We start from the raw sequence: 15,256 nt of genomic DNA, 5'->3' as shown, positions 1-15,256 counted from the left end.
TGTTAAGACGGTCGTGAGGATGCAATTTTGTTTCATGAGAACAAGTGATGCTGTGATTCCAAGAGCGGCCATATTCCCTCTTTGTTGGAGCTAAGGCCATGAACGTTCCACTGGAAGAGATTAATGACGAGGAAATGGAAGGAGGGAAAAAATGAAGGGGTGTCATCTCTGCCGAGCGCCAGCCTTCGAAGATTCACTGTTACAGGGCGCATAGTGTGAAGGATCCTGCACCATGAGATTTACGGAGACGTCGGCATTCTCCCTTCGTCGGTCTGCAGAGTCCAGGGCAGAGAAACAGTTGGTGGTGTGTAGTGGCCACAGAGAGGTCGGCCGGCTGAGCGTATCACGTGACGACACCGTTGAAGAGGATCTCCAAGTCGGTGAAGGAGAAGACCATTTGCCTTTGTTTGAACACTTGGATCCTCTCTGGTTGGCAGAGGAGACTCAGATGTTTGCTGGATGTCCTTTCTGGCCTGCCAGTTGTGTAGTGGGCGACTTCGCCAAGTGAGGCGAAAGATTGGTGGCTTGTTGCACAGCTGTAGGAGGGACTAAGATGCTACTGTAACACTCGGCGATTTTACAAGCTCGGTGATGAATTTGAAGTCGCATGTCTGCGTTGCCCTGTTCTTCGTGGAGCGAGCTGTAGCAATGACAGTACTGTGACAGACGGTAGAATGCAAGGCTTACGACTAGCCAGTCGCTTTCGAGTGAGAGGGCATCCACTTTTTCCTTCACCCAGATCTCCTAGTCGGCCCACTCATCCAGATACATGCGACAATCTCGGGCGGAGGCTGCATAGTCGCCATTGCAGCTGATACAGCACGGAGATGGGGGTGGGCAGTTGCCTTCGTGAGCATCCCTACCACATGTTACATATTTGCCAGGTGTCGACAGTACTTCTGAGGGTGATTTAACGGCGACGCTGGTAGCAGGGCATCGGACTCGGAAAGTACGGTCGGACTATGATAACTTTATAGCCTGATTCGATCTCTGATGACAAGTGAGAAAAGAGTGCGTGTTGTCACTAAGGATGCATCTACCGTTTCCATCAAGCAATGGACTACAATAACGCCCTGATGTGAGTTACGTTTGAATTTCTACCTCAGTCAGACCATCCAGCAGCCGAGTCTAAATAACATTATGGGAAGGATTTCGCGTTCGATTGGCCTCAACATGAACAGGGTATCCATGGTGGAGCGAAGCTGTAAGCAGTTATTGTGCTTGACAATCAGAAGTAATCTCCAAAGGCAAAGCGTCATTGCGTGGACGAGAGCAGGATGTAACAGGACTGGCGATTGCATCAACAACTTTCTGAATAATAATCGGATTTACAGTAACCAAGAACTGGCCGCCTACAGTACATGAAAACACGAGGAACCGCGGTGTGGCTGGGATGGTCTTTGAATAGTGAGCCTCATTCCGTTCACGTTTAGTGGACGTTGACTGTGAAGAAGAAGTGAACCGTGATTTATTTTCAAAGAATTTCCTTGAGAATTTATTCTACTTACTAGCGATTCATCAAGAACATTAACACATTTAATCACACTATGTGAGCATGGAAGTAGTTGCCAGGGAATAACTGATGAAATCATAAGCAAATTCCTATTCTACAAATGGTAATTTATTCACTTTAATGTTGCCTAAAGCCTTTTTAAAAAAAAGAAACAGATTTAAAATTATAATCAGAAAGCACCCTCTAAATATCAAGCTGTAATTTGTTCAGAGGCAGAAAGAAACAAATTTTTGACTGTACGAGCGTTCGGGCTGAGAACCTTCCCACTCCCTTTTGAAACGGCCGTAGTTATGACCGCTCACAACAACCTCTGAAAGACTACACTGGTGCAAATCTGCAACACACCAGATTACTTTAAACTAAAAGTTTTAACATTTCACACAAGCACACCAACTACACACCCTGTAGGAGGGATGGAAATGGTACCAAACACTAAAATTAGAATATTAACTTTGCCACCGAAGGTGCAACTTGATTTTAACTTCTAAGAAAAGTCTTACGGTGGAAGGGGTGGCAACTTTATATACTAAAATGACCATTTAAAAAAAAGCCCAAGAAATTTAAAAAAATGGTTCAAATGGCTCGGAGCACTATGAGACTTAACATCTGAGGTCATCAGTCCCCTAGAACTTAGAACTACTTAAACCTAACTAACCTAAGGACATCACACACAGCCATGCCCGAGGCAGGATTCGAACCTGCGAGCGTAGCGGTCGCGCGGTTCCAGACTGAGGCGCCTAGCACTGCTCAGCCGCCATGAAATGCAGTCTTGTATAAAATTATACAAGGTTTGCCAAACAAGTTAACATGCTGTATAGTACACATATACCGCCTCTCAAGATGATAGGCAAGAGCAAAACATATTTCAGGAATTAGGCCGTTACACTCCAAGCAATAAATTCGTTAACACAACGAATCCGACAGCCATAACAGAGGCAAATATTAACGTACGGTAGATAAATAGGGATATTACCGAACAACCCAAACCGCAGGTTGCTCTTACCCGCCCCTACTCCACAAGGGAAAAACGGACCACCCAATTCATAAATAAACACATTCCCACAGGTGGGCAAACGGATAAGAATGGTGGGACGACCCCATAACAAAGCGACTGGTGACCTCACCAAGAAAATAAGTAGAATTTAACAAGTAAATGAAACAACATATCACCAATAACTTAACTTCTAATTAACTGCGATTTCTGGAGAAGACCTGACGCAGCACCCCCAAATCGCTCTCCAGAACCGTCCGCTGCCAGCCTCTACAACGGTCGCAGGAAGGCTTGCCGATCTCCCATCTCACGGCACACAGCTCGCACTGGCCAGACCGATGTCGTGGGTTGACTTCTGTTGCTCTCGTGTCGACCGCGAAGCCACTACCCCTGTGAAATATGTAATTCTTGTATTACTTGTGCCAACTGATCTTGTACATCCCGGATTTCTCTTTTGTGTTGCGTATTAATTTGATTCTGATTTTGTTTGAATTTCTTAATTTGTTCATACTCTTCTGTGTCAGTGAAGGCTACAGGTCTTGTGTCATTCAGATCATCCACCTTTGTAGATAAGTTAGTGAACTGATCCGAAAGTTCAGCTACTTTCTCCGATAGTGAACTTATTTCCTCAGTGTGTATTTCTGAACCAAGTTTCAGAGTGTCCATTTGTGTTGAAATCGTATCTACTGTGTCCTTTAAGTTTTCCTGAGTTTTTGCAAGTTGCATAACAGAATCGGTAGATGCAACTGAGTCAATTTTAGCTTGCAAGGTGTCGCGATTTTCATGAACAATAGTTTGCACTTCCTTTATGGCTGCTTCGTGATTCTGTAATGCATAGTCATGCCGCGAAAAAATAGGTTGGAAATGCTCACAGATTTGTGTGTTTACGTCATTACAGACTTTTTGACATTTCGATTCGATTTGAAGTAAATCAGCAGTTAAATCTTCACTTGTTTGTTCAAGCGTCGTGTCTAACTCTCGAAGCTGTTGCTGTGACTCTTTTTGATTTTGTTCCATTGCGTCTAACTTTTGAAGATTTTGTCCCATTTGTTTCTGATTTTGTTCAAGCGTTGTTTCTAACTTTTGTAGCCTTTGTCCCATTTGTTGCATTAACTGTAATAACAATGCACTGGTGTCTGAAACATGTTCCTCAGTGCTATTCGGCAGTGCATTTGAACCGGCAATACTCGCATTTTGAAAAGCAGAAAATGTGTCTTGACTTATTTGAGAAAACGGTGAGGACTCAAAACCTGAATCTACAGTATTTGAAAGATTGTGCCTTTCATTTCGGATTCCTGATGCGGGCTGTTGCCGATCGATAAATCGATAAGGCTTCACTCTTCACTAATTGTTTCACTGTCTACACCATTATTTGCCACCCGCTCCATTTCTCTATGCACAATTACGAAATTACTACTTTGACCGTTAGTTAATTCCTTACTCGGTGGCGCTAATACACTGCTTTCGTCTTCACTGTCATTTCTCAGCTTACTTTGCAGCCTAGTATTGCGTTTTTCACACGCCATTACTGTCGCAATATTTCACACGATAACACAGAAAAGCACAATTTGAAGAGCACAAAGAGAAAACACATTAAAACAGCATTGAAAATAATATCCAACTAATTGGAAGCGCGGCTGCGAAATACTTGGTGCAAATCTACATGCATGCCACAATTGTTTTATACTACAACAATTAAAAAAAACTACAAAGGAAATTCTCTCTATAACTACGCACTAGCAGTAAACAATAGCTACCCTAATTACACAAACTACAATAAAAAAATCAGAAGGTTCTAATGAGGTATCCTCGGCTAAGGGTCGACATATGAAACGTGCCCTTAGAAAAATTTATGAATGATTGTGCTGGTAAACCCCTTACGTTATTTGATTTTCAAACAGCTGAGCAAAACTGAACTTACTCAGACATTTCTCTCTTTACTTATTCTGATCATCACTAAACTGACACACAATATTTTTAGCGCAAGACAATCTGGCTTTTAATAATTCCTACAAAAGATTGGCCCTGACTAATAATAACCTATACCTTTCATGAATCACTTACTTCACAAAAATCTTCATTACTCGAACTGCTGCAATATAGCGAGCGCCAATACTACCAGCTAAATAAAAGATTCTAACTACTGAAGTCACTTACTACTGATAGGCCTATTTAGCAAATGAAAAAAATGGTTCAAATGGCTCTGAGCACTATGGGACTTAACTGCTGTGGTCATCAGTCCCCTAGAACTTAGAACTACTTAAACCTAACTAACCTAAGGACATCACACACATCCATGCCCAAAGCAGGATTCGAACCTGCGGCCGTAGCGATCGCGCGGTTCCAGACTGTAGCGCCTAGAACCGCTCGGCCACTTCGGCCGGCAGCAAATGAAAGATTTTGATGAAGAACAAATATTGTATTTACCTTAATAGTGTTCAAAAGTCAGAATAACAGTTCGTGACATCCAGTCTTACAAATTTACTGTCTCTGATGGACACACGTCCAGATCATCCGCTCACAAAACTCCGCCATCTCTCTCACCACGTCCACCACCGCTGGCGGCTCACCTCTAACTGCCCATCAGTACAATAGCGACTATTTCAACAATGCCCACCAGCTACAGACTGCACACAGCACGGCCAGTGATTTTCATACAGAGTGCTAGGTGACGCCACCAACATAAAAACATAAACAGCCTACTTACAACTTTCAGAAATAATCCCATACATCTTCTCCAAGCAGTGGAAAAAGAATATGGTTCAAATGTCTCTGAGCACTATGGGACTCAACTGCTGAGGTCATCAGTCCCCTAGAATTTAGAACTACTTAAACCTGACTAACATAAGGACATCACACACATCCATGCTCGAGGCAGGATTCGAACCTGCGACTGTAGAGGTCGCGCGGTTCCAGACTGTAGCGGCTAGAATCGCTTGGCCACCACGGCCGGCGGAAAAAAAATAGCAAGAGGATAGGCATACAGCGTGGAAAGGAAAAGATGCTGCAAAGGCTGGGACCCAATGGTGGCCAAGCACGAACCCGCCAAAGAGCAACGACTCTCCTCGTGGGATCTGCGTATGGTGAAGTCAGCGCTCGTGAAGTCGCACGACGGACTGGCATTACACGCACTGAGGGGTGCCCTCAGGTGCTGTCCATACGAAGTCCAGCGTCATCATTTTGTGACGCTGGGAGCATTTGCCATGTGGCGCTTGAAAGTATGGGAGAAGATGACAGTTGATTCTCTTAACGTGTTGTGGACAGACCAAGCCCATTTCACACTTCAGCGGTCTGTCAACACCCACATAAGAGTTGTTAGTTCAGAATTTCCGAGCAGTTTCACGACTCTCAAGTCACACCAGACGTTTCAATTTTTCCTTGGTAATGAGCGTCTGGATAATACATAGATTTATGATGTATTTTTACCCATTGATGACTGTATCAATTATCAGTATCTAACGAATCATTTATTATTCTCATTATCGTTTCCTGTTGTTTGTTTACAGGAGAAGAACTATAGCTTTTTCTACTTCTATTTATTTGGTGGGAAAACGAAACCGGACATCGAAGACGAAACTTTTCAGAATCGCGAGGGTCCGCCAACGTGAAGAATTAAAGTAATTCCTCCAAATAGTACTGCGCAATTGAAGACTTGCAACGTTTAGTTTTACAGACAGCTGAAGAACCTCATAAAACGACTACAAAATTGCGCGCACATCGTCGGACAGAATAGAGACAGTTTCTAAAGAAGACCGCATAAAACTTCAGTCATAAGCCATTAGTTGTCTGCACCAAAATTCGGCAATTTTCTTCGCTATGCGAGGTGCACCGGGTAATTCGGACTACAGGGAACCGTTTATGAACGGAAACTAGGTTTATATTGCCACAGACACAGTGAAAAGTCCATGCACACTCAAAAGCTCGGAGTTCATTACGTAATTATTGTTTTCCGTATTTCTACGATCACTATCATCCTGATTCGTGCAGTGCCACATGAGTTACACATTATATTAGTCGCAAATGTAAGTATAATAATACATGTAAAATAACTGTTCTGATTCGACTGAAAATTGCAGTCAACCCTTTTTTTATTTCCACTCTCCTTAGGACATTTTTCGTCTATGTTTCAGGATAAATATTACCAAAATAATCAACGAATCATTAATTGGTGATCATCTGAATAGTCATAATAAATCTATTGTAACAATTAGGTAGGAAGGCAAAAATGGAGTTCGATCAGCGATATTAGATCCAGTGACCGCGCGCTTATGAAACTACTCGCATACTCGCGCGGCTGCAAATTCCATGCATTCAATTGGCTATACAAAGTTTATAAGCGCGTTTATAAAGTTTTCAAACTCGATTTTCGCGAGTTGAGAGTTGCCTCTATTTGCTTAAATATGCAAAATCCTAGCCATGCCCTACACTCCCTGTCAGTATTAATCAAATCGATAAGGTTGAGTCCATACTGTCCCCTAGCAAGCAGGGGCTAGCACTAAGTGACAAGTCCGTTCTCCCCTCCTCGATAGGATGCGACCAGTGAAAACTGCTAACGGAAGAACAATTTTGTTCCGGACCCGTGAGTGAAAGGGGGTGCGATTTTGAGCTTTCTGTTGAATTCTTGGAGTTGAAGGGATTTGAGTTACTTAAAGACGCTGCGCGGCTTAATCTGTTCTTTTTTTTCAGCAGCGCAATTCGATAGAGTATATTACGACTGCATTTTTCATTAATTTTTGCGTACGGCGTGGAAAGACTGGTATAAAGCGCTACGTCCATTGCAAATGCTACCACGTCCCTTTATGGTTCGTTGCATTGAGTCCGTCACGAGCAGACTAATTCCTAAATTAATCACGTTTTTGTTCACGAGGATTACGGAAATAATTATTTCGGAATTTTCGTAATTTTAACACACTTAGTGCCTGGTGTGGGGGGCTGACCATGATACCACGTTGTACCATGGCCAGACTCAGCATTCAGCGGTCTAGTTTCATCATTTGGCTACTAATTTCTTTAGTTCATTTCACGCGAGTTGCGATGCTTATTCTCAAAACTCCTCTGCTTCGACCCAGAACGGACACACCTTATTACTTCCTACTGCAGGAGTCTATGGAATTAGGTGTGGCCGTGGCAGAGTGTGTATATGGGAAATGGGTAAGACTGTAGAAGTAAATACTAAGGAATCCGAGCGCCACGCGCAGCATCTGCAGCAGCGGAACATCAGACGAACTGCGGCCATGACAGTGATTTAATCAATGCACCTGCGCCGGCCAAGGAAACCAATACTTGTAGAAGAAAGTTCCGAGAAGCGATTCAAATTTTAATGAACGAATGTAACTAAAGTAAACAAGATGGCTATAGGCTTCCTGCTTCATGGCTTCCCGTCTAATATCCTATAAGACTTTACCTTCAGCACAACAACTTAGGGGCGTTTTTTCTGTTTGAGCAACAAAACAGCTGACTATGGCCGAAGTAAATAGTGCTAAAATACAGAATCGAATTCGAAGAAAGGTTTATGTGAGAAACAGAAATCTGGTGATATACAGTTTTAATTTAAGCATTAGAAACACTTTTCTGATATTATTTGTATGGAAATAAAAAATGGACTACAAACAACACAGAGAAACGGAAATCTTATTAAAAATGTCGTGTTAAAGAAGAATTATGAAGGTTATGTGGACATATTGCACAGCCAATGAGGAGATACTGAGTCAATCTGTAGAGAGACTCTGTAACACAGCTTGACTAAGCGAAGATACAAGGTGAAAGGCACTGGGGTACAAACAATATTTTCATGTCAGAGCGTTTAAACAGTTATTTTAAACCTCACCATGAAATGGTTATCAAGAAAATGCTATAAGCAAAGCGGGTATACGTGTTAAAGGCATTGCAGTCATTAGACGGAGAGCAGTGAATCCTGCATTCAGAGAGATCGGAATCATTTTAAGAATCTGTCAACTCCGAAACGAGACAATTCTATTTTATCCACTGTTTTTGGTTACTACATGCTCCCGCTACGTGTGTGGTGTCAAGCAGGCACAACAAGCGTCAATGACCGTGTATTTACTATTGCTTTCCTCTCTGTAGATTGCCATGGTATTTAGAATCCTCCTTAAATGTTTTTTTTTTTCTGTTAAATTAGATCTGAATAGCTCAGTTTTATACTTAAGTTTTTATTTTCATTCTTCATATCTGAAAAGTGTTGATTGTTCGTTTGCACTGCTCTACAGCTTGCACGAATTAGTTTCGTCGCAGCGTAACATACACAGTCCAGTGTAGCATAGAGAATTATATTACTCGAAAGCTCTTCGAACGAATCCCAGGTTTATTAAGATACTCTGTACAGCTATATTTGGTAATTGTTCAACAGTGCGGTAAGGTGTTGCTCCCCTTTTGGCAATTTAGGAAAACGAAATCTACCTGTTCATCTGCAACTACTATGCCGGAACAGTTTATGTGTACGCAAAGCGACGTGTGCTTCACGCTGTTGGTTTTTCTGGCGCCCGTGCTGATTGTTTGGAGTACGTTTATTTTCCTCCACGAATACCATTATGCTCGGCCTTGAAACAAGTTCTGTGATCCTGATACAGGTGGACGTTAGCTATACTGCTCTGAAATTCTAAGAGAATTCTACTAAGAATTCGTACATATCTTAGCACACATCCCCGTTTACATACTTTTGACGTCATTTCTGATTATGCCCTACAAATTTAGAGCAAATCTCGGCTCGTTTCCAGTTGAACAATAACTGCTAAAGAGTTAACGTAAAACGCACATTGCTCCATCCAACGTAACAAAAGGCTAAAACACCGTCCTGTAAGCATTGCAGTGACACTTTGAAATATATCATTAATTTATATGTTTGTGTTTCACTAATTATTCTCTCACTTTGGCCGATGATGTTGTAGAATATCCTTTAATTAACGTACCTCAATATTACACATGTGCTACTACTGATATTTACACTGTATGAAGTATTGAACAGTGAATTCACGATCAGAAGTCACGACAACGGTTACACGTCTATTATCTCGACGTCTGCACGAATCTATTCTCTGTCTCTATTTGTAAATAGGAGTGTACATCGCTCTTTCCTTGTCTTTCTACATCAATCCTTCCAACTGCCGCACACAGCTCCACCTCCCCCTCCCCCCCTTTTAGCTTAAGTACTCTTTAGTAGAATTCACTCCTCAGAGGGTGGCGCACTCGCCTTAGGTGATTGTTCACACCTCAGGCCACACCTCCCGAACACCTGACAGAGGGATCAATCGGCGATTTGGGGAGGAAGCAGCTCAGGAAGGCTCCTCTTCCTGGGCCTGGCCTGTACCAGGGGCTATGCGCCAAACCTGCTTGTCGACCCAGGGCTGGGTATTATGCGTTACTTATTCACCTGTTATGCGTCAGACGCATGGGCCGGCCTTCAAGAGCGGACAGGGAGAAAGAAGGAAAATAGTAACCTCAAACGCCGAAGCGGAGAAAGGATAAGAGAAGCGGAACGAGGAAAGAAAAAAGAAACGAAAAACAGTGGAGAGACTGTTCTAACGCCGGGTACGTTAGTATTTGTTGCATGTCTGTTTTTCCTCACACTTTTTACGCTCTGCATTTCCCTCTGGTAGTATGGAGATATTTCTCCCTTGTCTTAACACATGTCATGTCATTCTGTCCCTACTTCTTTCTACGATTTACCATATGTTCCTTTCTTCTCCGATTATTTTTAGTCCAGTTAATTTGTGACCGTCTTCCGTAACACCACGTCTCAAACATTTATTCATTTTTCTGTTCATTCTATTCAGTAGATCCATTAAATCTTCTTTACTTTCATTGAAGACTGACTGACTCTGACTGTTCATTCTGTTCAACAGATCCTGTAATTCTTCTTTACTTTCATTGAAGATAGCAATGTCATCATCGAATACTATCTTCGATATCCAATCCCCTTGAATTTTAATCCCATTTTGAATGTTTCTTTTATTCCTGCCATTGTTTCCGTCATAAAGGCCTTCAATGTACTCTTCCCATCTATCCGCTCTCTCCTCTACGTTTAGCAGTGGAATGCTCATTACACTCTTAATGATAAGGTTAATGGCAAAATTAACAAATTTTACAGTCCGTGTAACACCATGCCCCGGCCCGTCAGAGCAGCAGGTGTTACAGACATGCCACTACAAATTAATGAAGGGGTGTCGGCCGAGTGATTAATCGACTTGGATTGCGATGCATAAACACAATATAGCAGCTCGGCACCTGCAGGTGATGGAGTATCCAGAATGTTTACTGAGCACAGTTTAAATTTTCTCTAGAGTTTTAGCATAATGAGCTCTTACAACATTTTCGCTTCCAATAAGCGCATAGATCTATAATGCTAAAACTGTGACGAATAGCGTATGCATTAACCGAAATCATGGAATCAGTGAAAAACGTCAAGCTGCGCCTCCCCCTCCACCCCCCTCCCCTACGTAAAACACCGAACCGAATTCGTATTCTGCCAAAGACAGCTATCAGCTCAATATGAGTATTAAACAAGACAGAGCATGTAAAGGATATTCACTGGTAAGCAGATGTTGTGAAATTGCAAATCTAATTTGCCGTTATTCTCCTTGTAGTTGAAGAAGGGAGATGTGTGGATTCTTGAAATTTCTAGAAGATGTGTTCTACATTTAATTTGTGATGGTCTTGTCTAGCGTTAATAGACAATGTCAGTATCTACTAAAATTTTGTAGATATGAAGCATTTGCATGTATGTGACGCCAATGTTCTGGCATAACAGAGATATATTCACATGTCACACGACCAGGTGGCAGTTCGATTCTGTAAGGAAGTGTGTTTCGATTTATACAACCCTCCCCCTATTGTGAAAGTAATCTAAGTACCCACAAACTCTTTCCCCACCTCCTCTTTTTCCTAAGATCATCTACATCTACATCCATACTCCGCAAGCCACCTGACGGTGTGTGGCGGAGGGTACCTTGAGTACCTCTATCGGTTCTCCCTTCTATTCCAGTCTCGTATTGTTCGTGGAAAGAAGGAATGTCGGTATGCCTCTGAGTGGACTCTAATCTCTCTGATTTTATCCTCATGCTCTCTTCGCGAGATACACGTAGGGGGAGCAATATACTGCTTGACTCTTCGGTGAAGGTATGTTCTCGATACTTTAACAAAAGCCGGTACCGAGCTACTGAGCGTCTCTCCTCCAGAGTCTTCCACTGTAGTTTATCTATCATCTCCGTAACGCTTTCGCGATTACTAAATGATCCTGTAACGAAGCGCGCTGCTCCCCGTTGGATCTTCTCTCTCTTCTATCAACCCTATCTGGTACGGATCCCACACTGCTGAGCAGTATTCAAGCAGTGGGCGAACAAGCGTACTGTAACCTACTTCCTTTGTTTTCGGATTGCATTTCCTTAAGATTCTTCCAATGAATTTCAGTCTGGCATCTGCTTTGCTTATGATTAACTTTATATGGTCATTCCATTTTAAATCACTCCTAATGCGTACTCCCAAATAATTTATGGAATTAACTACTTTCAGTTGCTGACCTGGTATTTTGTAGCTAAATGATAAGGGATCTATCTTTCTATGTATTCGCAGCACATTACACTTGTCTACATTAAGATTCAATTGCCATTCCCTGCACCATGCGTCAATTCGCTGCAGATCCTCCTGCATTTCGGCACAATTTTCCATTGTCACAACCTCTCGATACACCACAGCATCATCTGCAAAAAGCCTCAGTGAACTTCCGATGTCATCCACAAGGTCATTTATGTATATTGTGAATAGCAACGGTCCAACGATACTCCCCTGCGGCACACCTGAAATCACTCTTACTTCGGAAGACTTCTCCCCATTGAGAATGACATGCTGCGTTCTGTTATCTAGGAACTCTTCAATCCAATCACATAATTGGTCTGACAGTCCATATGCTCTTATTTTGTTCATTAAACGACTGTGGGGAACTGTATCGAACGCCTTTCGGAAGTCAAGAAACACGGCATCTACCTGGGAACCCGTGTCTATGGCCCTCTGAGTCTCGTGGACGAATAGCGCGAGCTGGGTTTCACACGACCGTCTTTTTCGAAACCCATGCTGACTCCTACAGAGTAGATTTCTAGTCTCCAGAAAAGTCATTATACTCGAACATAATACGTCTTCCAAAATTCTACAACTGATCGACGTTAGAGATATAGGTCTATAGTTCTGCACATCTGTTCGACGTCCCATCTTGAAAACGGGGATGACCTGTGCTCTTTTCCAATCCTTTGGAACGCTACGCTCTTCTAGAGACCTACGGTACACCGATGCGAGAAGGGGGGCAAGTTCCTTCACGCACTCTGTGTAAAATCGAACTGGTATCCCATCAGGGCCAGCGGCGTTTCCTCTTTTGAGCGATTTTAATTGTTTCTCTATCCCTCTGTCGTCTATTTCGATATCTACCATTTTGTCATCTGTGCGAAAATCTAGAGAAGGAACTACAGTGCAGTCTTCCTCTCTGAAACAGCTTTGGAAAAAGGCATTTAGTATTTCGGCCTTTAGTCTGTCATCCTCTGTTTCAGTACCATTTTGGTCACAGAGTGTCTGGACATTTTGTTTTGATCCACCTACCGCTTTGACATAAGACCAAAATTTCTTAGGATTTTCTGCCAAGTCAGTACATAGAACTTTACTTTCGAATTCATTGAACACCTCTCGCATAGCCCTCCTCACACTACATTTCGCTTCGCGTAATTTTTGTTTGTCTGCAAGGCTTTGGCTATGTTTATGTTTGCTGTGAAGTTCCCTTTGCTTCCGCAGCAGTTTTCTAACTCGGTTGTTGTACCACGGTGGCTCTTTTCCATCTCTTACGATCTTGCTTGGCACATACTCATCTGACGCATATTGTACGATGGTTTTGAACTTTGTACACTGATCCTTAACACTATTTGTACTTAAAACAAAGCTTTTGTGTTGAGCCGTCAGGTACTCGGAAATCTGCTTTTTGTCACTTTTGCTAAACAGAAAAATCTTCCTACCTTTTTTAATGTTTCTATTTACGGCTGAAATCATCGATGCAGTAACCGCTTTATGATCGCTGATTCCCTGTTCTGCGTTAACTGTTTCAAATAGTTCCGATCTGTTTGTCACCAGGAGGTCTAATATGTTATCGCCACGAGTCGGTTCTCTGTTTAACTGCTCAAGATAGTTTTCAGATAAAGCACTTAAAAAAATTTCGCTGGATTCTTTGTCCCTGCCACCAGTTATGAACGATTAAGTCTCCTAGTCTATATCTGGCAAATTAAAATCTCCACCGAGAACTATAACATGGTGGGGAAATCTACTCGAAATATTTTCCAAATTATCCTTCAGGTGCTCAGCCACAACAGCTGCTGAACCAGGGGCCTATAGAGACATCCAATTACCATGTCTGAGCCTGCTTTAACCGTGACGTTCACCCAAATTATTTCACATTTCGGATCTCTGTCAATTTCCTTCGACACTATTGCACTTCTTATCGCTATAAACACGCCTACCCCTTCACTGTCCAACCTGTCTCTGCGGTATACATTCCAATCTGAGTTTAGGATTTCATTACTGTTTACGTCTGGTTTCAGCCAACTTTCCGTCCCTAGTACTATATGGGCATTGTGACCGTTTATTAATGAGAACAGTTCTGGGACCTTTCTATAGACGCTCCTGCAGTTTACTATTAGCACAAAAAATGGCTCTGAGTACTATGGGGCTTAACATCTGTGGTCATCAGTCCCCTAGAACTTAGAACCACTTAAACCTAACTAACCTAAGGACATAACACGCATCCATGCCCGAGGCAGGATTCGAACCTGCGACCGTAGCGGTCACGCGGCTCCAGACTGAAGGGCCTAGAACCGCACGGCCACAACGGCCGGCTTACTATTAGCACATTAATATTGTTATTCCCTGTTGCATTTTGCCTACTCCTACCTTGCCGCGTCTCAGGAGGCGTCTTGTCGAGCCTAGGGAGGGAATTCTCTAACCTAAAATACCCCCATGTGCACTCCACACGTACTCCGATACCCTTGTAGCCGCTTCCGGCGTGTAGTGCACGCCTGACCTATTCAGGGGGACCCTACATTTCTCCACCCGATAGCGGAGGTCGAGAAACTTGCACCCCAGATCTCCGCAGAATCGTCTGAGCCTCTGGTTTAAGCCTTCCACTCGGCTCCAAACCAGAGGACCGCGATCGGTTCTGGGAATGATACTACAAATAGTTAGCTCTGATTCCAACCCGCGAGCGAGGCTTTCCGCCTTCACCAATTCCGCCAACCGCCTGTACGAACTGAGGATGACCTCTGCACCCAGACGGCAGGAGTCATCGGTGCCGACATGAGCAACAATTTGCAGTCGGGTGCACCCAGTGTTCTCTATCGCCGCCGGCAGGACCTCCTCCACATCTCGCATGAGACCATCCGGCAAGCAGACAGAGTGAACACTGGCCTTCTTCCCCGACCTTTCCGCTATTTCCCTAAGGGGCTCCATGATCCGCCTAACGTTGGCGCTCCCAATAACGAACAAGCCCCTCCCCCCGTGTGCCTGCTCGGACCTTGCTGAAGGAGCAGCCACATGTCCACTCACAGGTAGAGCGGGCGATGCCACACGGCCAGCGTCCACATTGACCCTCCGCCTCGTGCGCCGCGAACGCCGCTGAACCCGCCACTCCCCTTGGGGAGACGGTGGCCCAAACGCGCCCGGTACCCGCGAAGATGTCTCGACAGCAGGGACAGTGGGTGAAGCATGTAACA

This window comes from Schistocerca americana, chromosome 8, assembly GCF_021461395.2.
Source record: "Schistocerca americana isolate TAMUIC-IGC-003095 chromosome 8, iqSchAmer2.1, whole genome shotgun sequence".
NCBI classification, from domain to species: Eukaryota; Metazoa; Arthropoda; class Insecta; order Orthoptera; family Acrididae; genus Schistocerca; species Schistocerca americana.
Note: the sequence above shows the minus strand (reverse complement) of the source record.